At 41.4% G+C, this 17,324-nt stretch overlaps 1 protein-coding gene across 8 annotated transcripts in view; it reads left to right on the forward strand.

Moving 5' to 3' along the window:
• EBF1 (EBF transcription factor 1) overlaps positions 1-17,324 on the forward strand; it is a 267,162-nt gene that overhangs the window by 180,271 nt on the left and 69,567 nt on the right. The gene's annotated exons all lie outside the window — the stretch shown is intronic.

Consider the following 17,324-nt stretch of genomic DNA (forward strand, 5'->3'; position numbering starts at 1 on the left):
AGCAATGGGTGACTCCAACTGTCTGCAGGTGCAAAACCTCCCACAAGAAATAAAAAGCAGTAGAACTGTGCCTCAGCTGGACACCACAGGTAGATCCTCTTGTCAACAGTGGGGCATTTAAAGAGCTTTTCTTGCCAATCCAGCCCATCCTGGGCCATCTAAGAGCTCACACTTAATGCACAATCCCAGATTTTCCACTGAGTCCTGTGATCTGAAATCAGAAATGATTGCTAGGCTGTGCCTTAGTGAATTAGGCATTTTCTATTTGGATTATTAAAAAAGGACAAATTCCCCACCTTATAAACTATTTTGAGATGATAATCTTTAAAATAAAGTTTTGATATTGACTGCCCTTTGGTCTCACTTCTAGTCTGCCTGTAACAGAATTGCTGAGGACAGACGTTGAGTACCAGGAATTCAGTGGTGGGTGATTCCTGAAAGATGCTCAGAAATCTGACTTAATGACCTTCTTCTTGTGCCCTAGGTGGCTCTGGCACAACTTTAGCCACTTTAAAACTTTAAATTTTGAGCAGTAAATTTTTAACCAGTAAATTTAACCAGTACATTTTGAGAGATGTGAAGAAGATGACCCTATCAACTCCATTTTAACCATTTTATTCCTCAGTTCCTTGGTTTTGCCTATCTCTATGCTAGTCTATGAAATTGTCACTCAAAGACAGAAGTAAATTTTAGCAAGTTAAGACAGGTTAATCTTCAAAATTTGATACATTTTACCCTTAGCTGATGTAGGATCAGGTTCTTAATCAAAGTTAGGGACTGTTGCGTTAAAAAACCTGTCCAGGCTTAAACAAAGAAATGTTAAAGTTTGATTCCTTTCATCCAATGGGTGGAAGCACCTGTTATAGTTTAGTGCTGAACTTAAGAATGTTTTTGTGATTATATGAAAAATATAAACACACAGGCTTTCTCTGCATCGTATCATTCCATATAGAAAAATGCAGTGGGCTTGATTTATTATTTAGAAGGGAAATATTGAAAAAAAGTATTAGGATTCTACCACTCTACTTGAGGGGATCTTTTATGTTATTCTGAGTTATGTCTGCTTTCTAATTTATTTTCTATGAGGGAAGAATACCTTGGGTTGTTGGACATCTCTATGCATACACAGGGGAAAAAAAATGTGACTTTCAGAACATTGCACAACATGGATAGTAATAACAGTAAGTGAGCCTTGATATACTGAAGGATTGCAAAACTTCAAGCTGGAAATAATTTTCTTTATTTTTGCCAAGTTGTCTTTTTCATATCGGTTCCTTCATAAATGCAGTGACTCATAAATTCAGGCAATTTTTAACATAATGGCTTGTTATGTGTTCTTGGAGCTTGACCTTACTGAGTGTATAATATTAACCTTTTCGCTACCCTGTGGGCTTATTTTCTTTCACAAAATGAGGGAAAGATTGGGGCTGGAAGGGACCTGTAGAGATCATCCAGTCCAAATCCCTGCTGGAACAGGTTTGCCTGGAGCGGGATGCACATGATCCCATCCAGTCAGGTTTGAATATCTCCAGAGAATGAGACTCAACAACCTCTCTGGGTCCAACAAATCAAGCATGTTACCCTCAAAACAAAGTTTTTTCTCATGATCAGATGGAACTTCTTATACAAGTGAGAACACCAGGGCTGGGTTAGTTCCAGAATATGAACTTGGGTGGCATTGGAGCATCTGTCCCTCCAAAGAGACAAAATATGGCCAGAGTTAAAATGCTTTACTTGAGAGAATTGGTAGATAAAAGCTCATGATGATCTCAGGAAGATTTTAACTCTGGGAAGCACTGAAGTAAGATTCCAATACTGTGTCAGGTTCTCCGTGGATTGCAAATGTTGAGTAAGGATGTGGTGTTTTCCCAAAAAATGTACTGAAGGTCAGGGAGAGGTTAAGGTTTGAATAATTCCTCATGCAGGAATTGCTGGATGAGGTTCTCTGACGGGTGCTGTGCAGGATGTCAGGCTGGGTGATCAAAGTGGGCTCTCCAGCAGGGAAATCTTGGAATCCATCAGACCAGCAAAACATGGCAGAGCTGGGATTTGTACAGCTCCAATTTAGGCAACCAAAACCGAGTTAATTAAATTGGCCCCACTGAATTTTGCTGATGTCTTTTTTTTTTTAATCTTCACTAGAGCAGAGTCGCTGTTTGCAGGCCCAGATCCCTTATTCCTCCTTGGATATTACTGAGAATTGCACAAGAACTGGGTGGGTGGGTGGGTGGAGCTGCCCTTCTCACAGCCACTCACGCCAAACTAAAGCAGAAAATCTTTTGTTTCTATTTGTCTGGGTCATAAATCATCCATTATGGTGAGGTACTCAAAAGCTTGGAATATCTGGCTGCGGCAATTCCGATCTTTCAAAATTTATTTTTAGTCTGATGCTAAATGAAAACAAGATTTAAACAATGAAAATGGATTTTTAATGGCTGGTTTAGGCAAGGAGATTCCAGAATTTCAGTTCTGCCATTAGAGTGTAGCTATTGCATGAAGCTGGAGGTTTGAGTTTGTGGGGTTTTTTAGGTTTTTAAACATTTTTATGTAACATATTTGTGCTAACACTTCTGCAGGAGACTTAGGAGCTACCATTTGAGGTATTCTAGTCATTAATGAAAGGATTGCTATTACATAATTCCATGGAAATGTCTTCTGAAAAGGCAAATTTGAATACTCCAATTACCACAGTTAGGAAGGATTTCTGTTTGATGTCACTTATCAGAGATTTGGGGTCACGTTTAATTGAGAAAGAAAAATTTGAAATGGGAAACACCTTGATTTTACAAAGACAAGATGTGTCAGTTTCTACCCATGAGCAGCTGCCCTTCATGCTTTTCAAATGAATAAGTAAATATATAAAATGCCCCCAAACAACCCTTCCCCACAAATATTTAAGGGATGTCAAGCTGTGATACGTTGTTACCCTCTATTATTACAAGGATGTCATGAATTCATGGAAAAATGGTACCTGGATGAAGACGGAGAGCATTTTGTGAATTTCCCTGAGGAGCTTTCAGAACTGTGCTCCCAAAATTGCAAAAAGAAGAAAACATAGGGAAAACTGCCATTGAATTTTGATACAGATTTGCACAGAAAAAACTGTTTTGTTACAGCAGACCCATAAGGGAGGAAAGTTCACATGGAAATTCTCCAACAACCATAAATGTTGACTCTTATTTGGAGAATTTGACCAACCTGAAGGTTTGAGATTTCTCTCCAGACCTCAGAGGAACTGGAATACAGTCATGCAAATAGAAAAAAAGCTTAATTCCCCTGTTTGGCAGAAACTTCACAGGTACCAGAACAGGGGAACATTCAGTAGCACTCAAATAGGAAATAAATATTCATAAATGATGAGTATTCATTATATTTTAATTTACTTTGCTGGCCACCATATCATAAATACAACGGCATCATAGGGAAGAAGAATGAATTATGAATTTAGAATTGGAGAAATGTTTGAGAGACTCCACTGTGGCAGTGAAGTTTTGCCAGGTGTTGTTTTTCCAACCATACAAAATGGGCACACCAGGAAATGACAAAACTTTGTGTTATTGCAATATGATTAATATTATTTCTGAACAAATTCCCCTAATTTAGCTTTTTCATTATAGAATGCCTTTATTGGTGTTATGGTGGGAAAAGATACTTTTTTCACTCTGTTCCCCTGCTGGTTTGGGCAGATTTCGAAGGAAAATAATTTTGTGAATTGTGGTTTGGAAGTTGAAGGCCAAGAATTTGTGATTTTTTTTGAGAATTCATCTGGATGTTATAAAATGTCATGATTTTCACAGACTGGTGTTCACAGTTGTTTGGAGGTATCTGGATACTTCCAAATGTTTCATGTTGAGCATCCCAATATTTAAACACCCCAAAGCAATCAGTGATTATAAAAGGTCTTTGCTCCCATGAAACTTATGTCCAGAGCTGTGAATCAACTCAGTGATAACAATCTCAGGATTAAAGGTTCGGTTAGGTGAAAATTTTTCACAAAGCTGTCATTTAGAATATTCATTTTAGAAAACTTCAGAAATAATGAACTCATCTTGTCACTGAACTGAGAGAGGATTGGAGTGAGCATTCAAGTCTCTGTCTGCCAAATGTTTTCCCAGAAAAATGAGTATTTGACGAGGCTCTTCCACATCCAAGGAAATGAGTTAATAGCATAAACCAGGATACTGATGCAGAAAATGGAGCCCACCGGGGTGGGATGTTTGGAGTGGTTATTCTAATCTGGTTTGCTGTTTGAAAGTTATTAATGTTTAGTAGTAAAGAATAAAAATAAGCTACTAATAATTAATATTGGAATGAAGAAAGGCTTTGTGTTTGGCCCAAATCCAGAGTACAAGATTTTTGGGAGTGTACGGCATTGCAAAAAGTGTGCTTTCATTAAAGCCAGTAGTACAACTTCATAAAGTGGTTTTTAAAATCTTAGCCCAGACTGTTTGCTGAGCATAACCAGAAAGCTTTGTGTGTCACAATTAGTCCTTTCTGCTTTCCACCTTCACTGCATGAATTTATAGTTCCCTTTGTGACAAAACAAATCCTTAGCGTGAAAGTGACTGTAATATAAGCACTGCTGGTTTATGACCTCATTGAGAAAAGCGAATGGGCTTAGGAAGTTTATTAAAAAGATCAAGAATAAAGTTGCATGAAAAACTTGTCTGAAATTTAGAAGTTTAAGGTTATTTCTCAAAAGTAATTAAAATATTTAGATGTGCAAGTTGAGGTACAATGGCCACAGCCAAACACTTAATGATATACTGCCCTCCATGATGTGGATGTTTAGGATTTTCTGAACTTCTGATCCATTTTTTTTGTGAGACAAGTGGTCATCCAAGAGAGTAGGTATCTCAAAGCAATTTTTTGGGGGAAATTCTTGGACCTAAAGCCAAACTCGTAAAGCACCAAGGTGCCTAAAGCTGCAGGTACATGTTTAGTGGGATTCTTAAAACTTTGGTTACAGGATTTCTATGGGTCTGTGAGGTACTTTGAAAATTACATTAGTTGCTTACTGGAACCACTGGATTGGTGGATGCTTCCAAAAATCTGGTCCCAGGTGCTGCAGGAACCTGTGTGCTGTTTGCTGTACTGCCCTTGCTGTGCCTGGTAGCCCTGGGAGTGTAAGGAAGTTCAGAATTCATTCTGTTTGGTTAATACCATATCATTATGGTTTTGCAGCAGCTTTCTCAGAGGTTCTGTATCTATCCCATGAAAAAGCAAAGTGCTTTTCCCACAGAGGTCCCTCCTGAGCTGTGAAATGGCAGCGGAGTGCTGGATCTCTCCCTTGCTGCTGGAGGCTGAACACACAGCTTGTGTTGCTGTTCCCCGAAAACCTGGGCTTGCATATGGAATTCATAGGTTTGGTGTTGCCTGATGCATGCCCAGAGGGAAGGCCAGCACTCAGAGCAAATTCTGCCTGACCACAGCACTGCTCATCTTTCCAGCTGCAGCATTCGTTCATGGTTTGGGGTTTGAGGTCAAGCACTTTCCTGCAGGATCTTCAGGTGAGAGCTTTGCTCAACTCTCTGGGCTGTTTGAGAAGAAGAAGAGGGGGTGAAAGAAATATTTCTGACAATGTCTGGCTCTCTGAGACACAGCAAGGTAAAGCTACTGTGATTAGGGGCCCTTTGGGGGAAATAAGTGTTTTCCTGGGATTGCGACCCTGAAGGTGACGCTGAGTGCTGCCTCCTCCTCCAGCCCTGAGCCTGAGCAGAGGTGCCTGCAGGAAAGCCCAGAGTCAGGTGCCTGCTCAATATCAGCTGCCAAATATTTTTTATGAGGTTGCTTCTGGCTGCTCCCTACCTATGATATCGTCCTGCCGAGATCCCTTGGTACTTTCCTGAGCCAGCACGGAACTCCCTGGGTCTCCAGGCTTGCAGAGGTGTCTTCCCATTTCTGCTTATTGTATAGCGGAAGGAGGATCCTAATTTAGGCAGGCTGACTCACCCAGAGCTGGAGCCTGACATTTGACAGGCTGCAATGCCTGAGGTAGGTGGTCTGAATGCAGCCCTAAATAAATAAATAAAAACTTAGCATGGCTTTATCAGAGACGTTGAAAGAACAACTTCTCTAAGCATTTGTAGGCTCGAGTCCAAAAGTATTCACTCAGATTTTTCAGCGTGCTGGTTTTATGTGGTGTCATTGCTGGACAGATACTATGAACTATAAATATAATTTTATGCTTATGTTTTCGCAAGTAAAGCCTAAATGGCTGGGAGGGGGTGCCTGACCCTGTGCTTGGAGCAGCACAAAGAACAGAGGAAGGAACAGTCTGAGAGACACAGCAGAGACAAGGGGGTCTCAGTCTGTGCAACGCGGTCGCGGCTGCTCCTTGAAAAGCAGAGCAGGTTATGTTCCCTCCATCTCTGTCCCACTGCCATCAAAAACAGGGGCTGAGGATTATATTGCACTGCTGAATCTAATAACAATAATAAAAATATTATTATTATTAATTATATAATAATAATATAGCAATGATATTAATTATTTTGTGTATCTACCCTTTCCATCCCAGATATTCATTAGTTTTCAGTGTATTTCCGGCCAGAACAGAAATTTAGTTAAACCCTCTGAGCACTGGGATGCTTTTCCTGCAGAAGAGCCAGATTCCCTACCTTTCCCCTTGGCCCAGGGCCTGGAAAGCCGAGGCCATGAGCTGGGCCTTGGTCCCTCCATTGGCAGCTCTAGGTAACCTGTCAGAGACAGCCCGAGCATAATTTTTGCTCATGATGAATATGGATCTTTGCTGCATCTGGCAGGCTGCAACAATGAATGCAGGAGACTGTCATTAATAGATAATAAAAGCAGAAAGAAACATTAATGGGAATAAGCTTTTCTTTTACTGGGACTGATTATTACTTTTTTTGTTCTTGGGCTGTGACTAGATCGAGCTGCAAAGAGCCGCTACCAGTGCTGTGTGCACGCATGTGTTTTGTTGCTGGCTGTTTTTTAATCTGAAATATTTAACCATGACATCTTCAAAGTGCGACTGTGTCATACATCCTCATACACTAATAGATTTCAAAGATGAAGAGCCTTGCTGCTTTATGTTTAGTCATGCCTTCATCTATAAATTTATGGCAGTATTATGGTTTAATGAATTGAACAAGTCCCAGAACAACAACAAAAACGCTCTTTTGTTTGAATTTAGATAGAGCGCACTTTGTTCTTCAGACGAGTAATAAACCCAGTATGTTTCTTTAGTGGTAAACTTCGGGGTAACTTCATCTCACATTACTAAAATCAAGCACTCAGGGAGCTGTGTGTGCACATGTACACGTGTGTGTGTGTGTGTGTGTGTGTGGTAAACGGGTGCTTTCAGTCGTGGTGTTGGACATAGGCTGAGCATTCGTATTCCGATAGCGATAGGCAAACCTCCCAGAACAGATGGAGCAGAGTTCAGCACAAAGGTTTAATCCTATCAGGATGATTCCTGTATGGCCATCTGGATAATCCGGTGCACAAATTCAGTGCCTGTTAAAAGTACAACGTAGGCCAAGATTAGCGTCACAGATTTTCCACTAGACTTGTTCATATTTGACTTTATGATTCTCAGACTCCAGAAAATTGCATTAGAGCCTGTGATTTGTGAGAGAAATCAGATGAGGAATAAGAACTCTAAGGGTACTTGAATTTCCCTTGAAGAAACTGGATTACAGGCACTCCATGTCCCTGGCAGAACTGTTTTGTGTTTCTGCATGGGTTGTTCTTGTTTCTGATCGACAATTACTGCGAGTTCTCTGTTGTGGGCAGACTTTCTCAATTCTGCTGAACAAAGAAACCCCAGCTAAAAATTCATATTAGTTGGATCTTGTTTTTATCAGGAGAATAAATTCTTTGTTTCCTGTAGAATCCATCTCAGGTGGATTTCTGATTGTTGCGCTGTGTAATGCAGTGGGGGGTGGAGGTTGAGTGATGTGGGGTTCTGGTTTTTTTCTTTGTGATAGTGAAAGGTGTCATAAAAATGTAATTGATACTAGTGTTTATGCAGTGAAAATTTAGATTTAGATTGAAGTCTATGTTTCATCTAGAATGGTTTCTGTATATCACTAACTAAACCTCGCCAGCGTGGCCATAATGTACCAGTGGATGTTGGAGCATCGAGGCTCAGCCCTGTTGTGCTCTGGATGTTGAGTCTGTTGCACCTTACAGGATTTTATCTGGTCCTGTGTTCTGACTCTAAGGAGATTTACTATCAGGGATTTACTGTTTTGTTAAGGTACTGATGGAAATTGAAAGAGAAAACAGGACCAGGATTGTTGGTAAAACAAACTAGGAATTTGGCAATTGCACCCACCTGCCCTTCTGTTAGATTGAAGTTCAGCATAGCAGTAAAGCACAGGGTTAACATTTAGCAAATATAAAATTCTCTGTTGGATCATGAAGGACCAGTAAGTTAAATTAAGTATGCTTTGGAGTATGCAAACTATGCAGCAATGTTTGTTTTGAGGAACTTTTATGGCTGATTTATAGTACACATTTTGGGCTTCCATTTGCAAGGTTGCCTCCATCCTCACCCAGAAATTGCATCAGTACAACTATTTTTAAACTTCAGTGCACTTAACCAGATGCAGTCTCCTTTCTGGACATGCGTATTGTTTTTAAAATAGTCATAGTGACTTAGCTGGGCTCCATAACTTCATAAGGGAAGTTGATGGTGGAAAGCCATTGAAATTGAAATGGGAAAGGCAGATACAATTTTTTTTCACTGTTTTATGAAGGAAATTTTAAAGCCCATACTCAGATACAACAATTCCATCCATGTGTCACACCTCATGGTGTTTGCTGCCTGTGGCTTTCACACACTGTCCTGTGCCTCTGCAAGTGACACCGTGGTGTGGAGGAAGGGGTGAGGAAATAGAGGTGCAATAATTTGGGGGCTCCTGCTAAAACATTTATCTCGCTTGGGGGGGTCAAAATATGTTTGTGCATCCCTGGAGGAGCAGAGCAGTCACTGCTTTGGTGTTGAGATCTGAGCAAATGCATCCCCAGTTGTGGAGCTGGAGGTGCTGCCAAGATTTGAAAGGCCCTGTGCAATATTCTCGGATGTCTGTTTTTTCCAGACTCTGCATCCCTGTGCACCTGAGCTGCTCAAGAGCACAGGGAGCGCTGAAACTCAGGGGCTGCACCAGTTTAGGCAGGGAACAACGTTTGGCCAAAGCCACCCATAGCAGTTTCTTCGTGGCTGACTTAAAATGAAAGTCCTGCAATTCTGGGGCAAAAATAATGAATGCAAAAATTAGAGCCAAAAGCCAGCCCAAACTTTCCTAGGAATAAAAAAAATCAGAGTAGCACATTAAAAAAAAATGACAATAAAGTTGTTACGCTTCTTGAAGCATATCTATTTAAAAGGGAGTGCAGATATCTTTTCCAAGAAGAATAATACATGTATTATCTATGTATATATTAATGTTTAGGCTGAATCTATATATTTAACATAATTTTAAGTGGGTTTATAACATTGCATTTTTCTTAGGGAATTAATTATTTGCCAAACAAACATGACAGAACACTTTGGAGGTCAAGTTTTACTGACTTGAAGGGAAATACTAAAGACTCTGACTGTTTTATTAATTGTTGGAAAGTAGGAGATAGCGCCTAAAGTAAAAGAAAAAAATAACCCAAGTAAGCAAAGAAACTCCCAGAACTTCCTCTGTGATGTGAAAGGGTTTAAGAGAATGAATGAAAATACATTTCTTGCAATCATACAGAGATAACTAAATTATTATTTTATGGAAATGTTGTAAGTAAAATACAGAGCAGATTTTTTTTTTGTAACAGGTCTCTCATTATTCTGGATTGCCTCCTTTTTCCATGCAGTCATTTTTCAGGCACTGATCAACAACTGAGAGCTTTGGAAATCATTAAGGAAAGAGAAACACTGAGGACTCCATGAAATGTAACTTTGCTAGCTGAGGCATCAGCAAGGATAAAAGAGAAACACTGGCTTAAGTATTGATTGTAGGTGGAATATTATCCCAGGTAATTTACATTTTCATTTCCCATTAATGGGAACCGTGCATCCAAAATGTTCGGCAGAAAATCACGGCCAAGACCTTTAATTTCACTATTGGAGAACAGAAACAAAATGCAACCTTCCTTCCCTTCCCTTCCCTTCCCCCAGCCTGGAGGGATTGCATGGCGCGTGTATTTTTGGTTCAGTGATTTCACCCGGTGCAGATGTCACGAAGGACCGGGAGGAGGATGCCATTTTTGGCAGGGTGCTGCAATCTTTGAGGCTTGCATATGGTGTAACCCCCAAATATCGAGGAGCCGGGAAGGGGGAGCAGGGCATCACATCCTCGTGCCTGTGTCGCACAAAGCTGCGTGAGTTATCTGCTCCAGAGGGAAACCTCTGCTGCCCTGTTTCCTGCTCAGCAGCTGCTCATTGTCAGCAGAGAATGGGAGACAGAGCCGGCTCGGTGCGCAAGAGGAAGGCAGGAAGATCATCACTTCACCGAGATAAGCAGCAAACGCATTGTTTAGCTTAAGAGTGGAGATTTAATGCTCCAGTAAAATACATAAAAGCTCTGCCACATTCCCTTTCCCTGAAGTGTCCATGGCTAACCTTCTGGGCTGGTCCTGAGGACTTTTCCCCATCCAGGCTGCTTTCATAAACTTGAGTGGCTTTCAGCTGCCTGTGCTGGATGCTGCCCCAGCAATACCCCACAAACCAGGCTGGAATGGCACCGCTGCCTGGGCAGACAGAATTTTTAGGGTTCACCCTTCCAGCATGCTCAGAGTAGTGAGCAGCTTGGCAATTCCCACTTCTCAGGCATGAGGATATTATTTAGGTGAAAATAAAACCACCCAAAAACCAAACAGTCCCTTCCCCACTCAACAAAACAGCCCAGCTCAACCCCTCAAAAAATATTTGGTTTATTCTTTTAAATTGGAAAAAATCCCAGAATTAGTGGTGAGTCCTGAGGCCAAGGTGTTGGCACTGCTGTGCTGCTGCTGGTCCTCGTGTGAGGCTGGATGAGCCCTGCCCTGCACAGGGGGGTCCACACGTGAGCCAAGGCTGTTGTGAAATGGGGAGCCCCAGTTCTGTATCCACTGCCCAGCTCTTGGGAGTTTGTCACAGACCACTGCTCAACTATCTTAAAAAATCGAGTTCCTTATCCTGCAACTTCTTCAGCGGGGTTTTTAAGCACTTACTTGGGTGGTTTGTTGAATCACAACTTCCATAAGTTATGGTTTTGAGGGCTTAAAACTGATCTGTGTTGATATTCTGAAAAATCAGTTGTTTGGTGAAGGTATTTAACGGGTTGCAGGATCAGACCCATAAACTGTGGGTTAATCTGTGGCTCATTTATTTATTTAGCCTGGAATTAGGTTTTACCCAAGGAAAAAAAAAAGGAAAATTAAATTAAATTCCAGATATTTTCAGTACTTCCTCTAAGATGAGACATAAATTCCCTGCTCCTCTTAATTCCCAGTTTTAAATGCCTTTATGCAACTCCCCTTGCGTGTCACCATACTCTTAGAGAGAAGAAAAATAAAAGCATGTGCCCTATCATTTAAACTCCTGTTGTGATGCAGCAACTGTTGTCAGAGTCTCATCTATGGAATAATAGAGGATGAAACCACACTTCATGATAAAAACTGCAGGCGAGGTCATTCTTACAGTCACCAGCACAAACTGGATATTAATCATAGAGCAAATACATTTCAGAAGCTAAATAGGAGCAGTCCCAGAGCCCTGCTGATAGCTGTGCATCCCACTAATTCACCTCAGTGAACATTTACCTCTAAGCTCAATTAACCCTTATTCCAAGGCCACCCATAAACTTTGTGGTAAATATGTTTTTTCCCTCCGGCCTCTGTTTTCTATCAGTGGAACAGATCATTTCTGTTGGAGGATAAAAAGCTATCTCTGTTTAGAAATGCAGGTCCCTAATTAAGAGTATGAAACGTCCAGTGTGTGTTTGTGAGGGGCTGGGGTTGGTAGATTATTGATTCTGTAAATTCAGATGCTCCTGAGGGCTTCTGTTGTTTCTTCTGTCATCAGGTGCTGTTGGAGGCAGGTAGAAATGCTCAGGAAGGCAGGTGGGTGGTGGTGTGGGGGAGAGGAATTTCCTCCTGCAATTGCCTGCACACAAAGTTAGTTGTTAAATGTGTACAAAAAGCTAAGACGAGACGTTATTGCTGTTGTTTAGTTGTTGTTATTATCATTGTTATTAGTATTATTAGTAGTGTTATTATTCTCCCTGCCAAGCATTGTTCAGAGGCAAATTGGAAATGTGGTAATTAGGCCCTGACTGGTAGTGTAGTACTTGTGTCCTGAGCCAAAGTTCAACGCCCTGAAATGAAATTTAAACCAATTAATCTGTTAGATTTTTATCGCTTGTCCGTGTTTTCTCAGCAATTCCCTCAGCACGTGGCCTTTGATCAACTCTCATACAAAAGCTAAAATGTGTGCCTGCTGCTAGCAAGATGGGGCTGACATTAACATGGCACTCATAAAACAATCAGAGCAGTGAAGCCCTCAAACAGACAGGGCAGAGTAATATTTAATAAAAGCGCACACATAATCTTCAGAATTAGCATTTTGTGCCTTGCAGTACCTTTGGGAGAAGAGCTTTTATTTGTGGAGTGATCATTATTATAACAAAGAAGAGCTACCTAATAATTTCCACTTTAACTCTGCAATATGCCATGAGCATTTCTGAACCATTATGCTAAACTGTGGCGGGGTAATCATTTTATTGTCACAGTTTGAGGGAAGAAAAATCCCTGTATATCAGTAGCTGGGAAGTGTGGGAACACAGGAACACACCGGCACACGCAGCACAAAACAAAAAACTTTTCCTTTTTTTGCTCCCCGTGTGCTGGAGCTGGTACCTGCCATCCTTTGTATGGGAAGTGAGAAGGTTTTAACAACGTGTACTTTGAGAAAAATGAAGATTTCTTAAGCACGTTGTTTTCCTTGGGGTCATTAATGTTTTTGCTCATAAATCCTTAACATTTATTGATAGAGCCCTTAGCATTGAGGTCAGTGGCAGGATTTCCATTGGCCTCAAGGAGTTTGGGATTGCAGATCCTGCCTCTGACATCTCTCTGTGAGCTTGGGACGGAGGTGGGCACTGACGTGCCCTGATGTTCTACAGAGGGAGAGCAGCTCATTAAGGCTCATGACCATGGGGCCATTTCAGCAGGTGGAGGATGTGGCCGCTCACCTTCATGAGGAGCTGTGAGGTCCTGCTGCAGCTGGAGGGGGATGTTTGGTTTTCCCTCAGCCCAGCTGTTCTGGAAATACACAATGAATGTGTCACACTCACACCAAAGGGTCTGAAAATCCTGTCTGATGGCTGGGCTACCAAATTCTCTTGGTTCTTATTGTAGTTGGCTTCCAGTGTTCATTCAACAACAACAGAAAAGTTCATATATGTAGGAATGAACATTTCTTTTTTCTTTTATTCTTTTTCTTTCTTTTTTTATTCTTCCCTGGACTTCAAGTCTGTTCATGCTATCAATCATGTATGCTTCACTGCCTTGATTAGGACTGGTCTCAAGTCCTTCACTGTATTTTGTTATCAGTGAAGCTTCAGACTGACTAAAAACTCCTTCACAGAAAAAGCTCAATTTATGTAATCTTTTTTTACTATTTATTTTAAAAACACTGTTTCAGAAATGATGCTTTTGGGTTACAGAAGGGCATGAGAAGTGATAATATTTTGAAACCAAACATTTTTTTTTTTCTTGGAGGTATTGAAAAGTGTTGTAGCTAATTCCAGACAGAGATTTTGTAACTTTGCATTCTTGGGGGGGGGAAAAAAATAAAAATAATAATAATTAAATAGAATAATAATAATAATAATAATAATAATAATAATAATAATAATAATAATAATAATAATAATAATAATAATAATAATAATAATAATAATAATAATAATAATAATAAAATCATCTGTATTTTGGTTTGTCTTCTGACCAAAACAAAATGTAGAAAAATCAGTGAAAAGATTATTCTGCCTAGTTCTGTTTTCCTAGGGTTGCACAGAAGTAAACACCTTCCAGACAGTGCTGTGAAAGTTGCCAAATGATTAAGAGCAGAAGTATGAAGAGCTGAGGGCCTGAGCTGGCCAGACATTTGTACCAGGGGCATAAATAGAGCTGAGCTCATGGCCCTGCCCCCAGCCAGTGTTACCTGTGGTGATGCTGCAAAGGAGACCCAATTCCATCCTCCTTGGTGCTCCAAGCAAGGGGCCTGGGAAGGGCAAAGTTTTAGACAGACCAGCGTCCTGAATGACAGCAGTTATTGCAAATATGTCATTGTATAAACATGTTTTGTGCCCTCAAAAACAGGTAGCAGTCTGGATGCCTCCCTCAACACGTCTTCCTTGGGATGCAGCCCTTCAGAGCCACTTCCCTGGCTGGGCAGCACCTCCTGCAGCCCTTCCAACCTTTGCAGACACTTGCACTTTAAAATAAGAGGAGTTGAGTGGGGGAAGTTGGGGAGTCCCTCTGGTTTTTGTGGCATGGGAAAATAATGCCCTGAAATCTTTTGGGAATGCGCAGTGCTCTCGCTCCGTCTCAGGCTGTGCCTGCAAAGGGCACTGTCCTGCCCTGTTTATTGAAACAAGTCCTGAATTTTTATCCTCAGAGGAGATATACCTGGGCTATAGCCAGCAGGTTTGATGAGGCACTGATTCAGTACAATTTCTGCATATTTAAATGAAACAACGAGTCTTTGGTTATGGTGGCTTTTCAGGTGAGAGTGTCCCAGTGGAGAACTCAGAGCCCTGGTTCAGCACAGAGCCCTGAGTGTCTGCCTCAGTCCCCCTGGCTGCCGTGGATGGGACTTGGCACGTGTTCAATATCAGGCAAATGCATTTATAAAATATTAGAATCAAATACATGAGGCAGGGCAGCAACTTGAACCCCTGAGTGCAACGTAGGGAACACAAAGAACATCACAACATCAATAGCAAGGACTTTTTTGTGGGGTCCTGTAACTGCACAGGAATATCCTGCATTCGTTTTAAAGACTACTTGAATCTGTAATTTTCAATTGTAGAGTCATTTATGTTGGAAAAAGCCCTCTAAGATTGAGTCCAACTGTAAACCCAGCACTGCCAAGCCCACCACTAAACCATGTCCCCAAGTGCCACATCTACATGGCTTTTAAATACCTCAAGGGATGGTGACTCAACCACTTCCCTGGGCAGCCTCTTCCAGTGCTTGACAACCCTTTCAGCAAAGCCTGCATATGTTTTCTGTTAATGGCTTATGGTCTCAAATAGTTTTTATTCACTGGTATTTAGGAAAAAAAAAATGTTGCTTGTAGTCTTTAAGAAAAGTAGCTCGTTCTCTGACACATGGGAAACTGATTATCTCTGGGTTTTATTGTGGGGGGTATGTGTCCACAATCAACTGGGAATACTGGAAAGGGTGTAATTTGGAAGTGATTTTAATTTTTATTTATGAAAAAATTCGGTTCTGTGGAAGGGCTAGATGGCATTTTGGAAAGTTGCTTTCACTGTAAATCTGTTGCTGTGAGCTTGGCTGAAGGGAAAGCATTTGCTTTTGGACATCGCAGTGGTTTTTATGCACGGTTTTATGCAAGTAACTTGAATCCAAATTAAACATATTGAAGTTACTTCTGTGTGTGCGCTACGTTTTCGTGACGGTAACGTCAGGATGTTTCTTTTGTTAGCTCATGTAAAAGCTAATGGCTGTACTCCGCCAAGTTTGGAGTAGGGTAATGATTTTTTTTCCTGCCTGTTTGTGTTTTTCCCTGGAGCTGGCATCCCCATCAGCTTAAGTAGTGGAAAAGTTTGTGCCTGACACTTGCAACCTTTTGTAGGTAGGGCTGGGGTCTGTTTGCTCCCCATCCCTGCCCACCACCAGCAGCAGTGTGAGTCTGGGGCAGTGCTCACAGAAACACTGCTCAGGGTGACTCAACTGCTCCCTTTCCAGCTCCCTCCTGTTTCCCAGCTCCCCACCCACCCACCCTGCCCAGGCTGGGGGGAAGGAGCTTCCCAGCAGCTCCACTGACTCCTGCAACGAGCTCCAACCAACCAGAACTTCACTAAGGAGTCATAAAGATGCACGGGGTCTCTTTAGCACTTTTTGTCTGGAGTGTTTTGAATTAGGCTTCTGTGAATTAATTAATTTTCTGTCTTTACAATTAGAAGAATTTAGGACAGGGGCTGTGCCTCATTAAGTAACTCACTACTCTGCCATGTTGAGTAACTCATGAGGGCAAGGGTTTTATCCTGGATGGTGCTGACACATGGGTGGCTTTAATATCCCCATCTTCCTAGTAAATCCTTGCCTGAGGAAGTGCCCGAGTGCTCTGCCTTGAGCACATCATCAAATAACCAAAGTTACAAACCAAGTTAACAGCTCAATCAGCCTTTCCATCAAGTAGCAATCCACAGCCAAATGCCACCAAGCCTAGAATTGGCCAGTGGCTGCTCTTCCTGAGTTTGCAGTGCAGCCTCTTCCCTCTGGCTTCATATCTTCAGGAAAGAATCATTCCTTCCAACACCGAGGTTGGCTGGTGGAGTTATGAATCTGTTTCCCATGAGTAATGAAATTGTTGAGGTACCTGCTTTACTTAAGATGTTATCTAATGCTACCAAAGCCATATTCTCACCTCATGCTGTATCAGCAAGGAAAAGTTGGTGGCATCTTGTGTGAAGTTGCTTCTTTCCACCACCCTGAGACTCCACAGCAGAAAGTTACTCAGGGCTTTCTGCCTGCTTTTACAGTAATGTTATTTCTGTTGCCTCAGCACAGTTAAAATCCAACGTGCCCCAGTGCTGCAGAGGAGGAGAATCAATGTGTGAATGTTTATACTGCCCCAGCCCACCAAGATTTGGGCTACTTCTGCTTACAAAGTCTTAAACCAGAAGCTCTTAGTCCAAGATTTGAGCAGCACTCGAGTTTTCAACATCCTCTGAGGCTCTGAGTAGATACAATGCCAAGAAAGTGGCTGTGAGACTCCATGGATATGGCAAAATGTGTTGCACACACATTTTGTTTATCCTGCAGATGCAATACAACTGGAATGACTGGATGGCAGCTGTGGCTTTTGGTTGTGGGGTGTTGTTTTTTTTTTGTAGTAGCCAAAGCATTAATCAGGGCAGGATGGTTTAATACTGAACAACCTGGATCTGATTGCAGAATAGTTAGAGAAATGCTGAGGGTTACACCCTTTTTTATTTGGCCAATATTTTCCATAATATTTATGGGAGTTTCCTTGGTGAGTTTGGGTTCTGATGGATAATAAAGCAAACTTACTGGAGGTTGTTTTATTAACTTAGGTCTTGCGCATTTCATGTACAATAAAAAAATGATGTGTCCTG

The sequence above is a fragment of the Poecile atricapillus genome, chromosome 13 (genome assembly GCF_030490865.1).
Source record: "Poecile atricapillus isolate bPoeAtr1 chromosome 13, bPoeAtr1.hap1, whole genome shotgun sequence".
NCBI lineage: Eukaryota > Metazoa > Chordata > Aves > Passeriformes > Paridae > Poecile > Poecile atricapillus.